Source organism: Penaeus monodon, chromosome 25 (genome assembly GCF_015228065.2).
Source record: "Penaeus monodon isolate SGIC_2016 chromosome 25, NSTDA_Pmon_1, whole genome shotgun sequence".
NCBI classification, from domain to species: Eukaryota; Metazoa; Arthropoda; class Malacostraca; order Decapoda; family Penaeidae; genus Penaeus; species Penaeus monodon.
The window spans coordinates 18288744-18290083 of NC_051410.1; positions in this window are offsets into that span (position 1 = coordinate 18288744).

The window sequence follows — 1340 nt, forward strand, 5'->3', positions numbered from 1 at the left end:
GGTTTTGACCCAAACGATATAAAAAATCCCAAACTCATTTTTTACTCATGACATTTCCAGACTCTTAGATAGACATGACATTAAACAAGCAGATGCTGTTGTGCTAGACTTTGCATAAGCCTTTGACAAATCTCCCACAACAGATTGACTCAAAAACTACAGTTGTATGGAAGCACTGGGTCATAGCCTTTCTTTCAAACAGGACTCAACATGTTTCTCCTTGACACTATTATCAGCTCTTTTTCTGTCTCTTTGGGCCCCCCAGGGACCATCTTGGGCATCTCCTATTTCACTTACTAAATGACCCCCCACTATCCACCCCAATTTTAAAAACTAGACTTTCTGTGAGACAGTCTCTTTTGTCAACAAATTTAGACACCTGACAACTGTAACCTCCTTCAGACTGACTTCTGCTTATAATCAGAGACACTTTGGATACCCATTATGGAGAGCTTCTTTTGTCGCTGGATTAGCGGCCCTAAAAAATTTCCAACCCCCTTGGTTTTTTTGCTGCTGTTTGGATTGCCACCCTGTTGAAGGTCTGCATATCCAGACCGCCACAGGAATAGGTGTCCAAAGTGTCTCTGAACAAGTGTAAGTCAGGAGAGAGATGGGATATGGTAGGCCAGGCCAAATGAAATTAAGTTTGATTGGGTAATTGTAAAATATTGTGTAATCATACCCAGCGAAATTTTGGGGAAAAAAGTCTTTTTTTTTGGTTTTCATGTGATAAGAACAAATCCAATGCTCTTTTCAGCCCCCTGCCTGAAATATAAAATCAACTCTCACTGGGAAGGTAGAACCCAGACAGGCCTGAGTGGTGCATTATGATGATGTCACACCAGCTGGGGTTTGAGGAAAAACACCCCCTTTTTGTGATTCTTATTGAGTTATTGTGCAAGTTCTGGGAATTTTGGAACAGTTATATTGTGGTTATTTATTAACCTTGTGGGTTTTTTTTTTTTTTCTATATATTTTAAAGAAATAATTTTAACATGTAATTGTAATATTTGACAGCATATACTAGCCCTGATTTAGTCACTTAAAGGGCTATGATGGGAACTTATTTTCAATTTGGGATTTTGGCTAAATGATGTATTAGTATGATGCATTTATGAATGTAGTCCAAAGCACCTTGTGATAGCTGCTGCCTCAAATGTCAGTGCAATGTTGATAGCTGCCCAGAACAGGTTAAAGGAGTAAAATTTTATTAAATATATCAATCCTGAATATATACAACTACCATATATATTTTATTAACAAATGCATAAAAGTTGGTGTCAAAGGTGCTGATGTTCTCTTAATGTGTAGGTAATAGTGAAGAGGAAGAATTCAGTAGG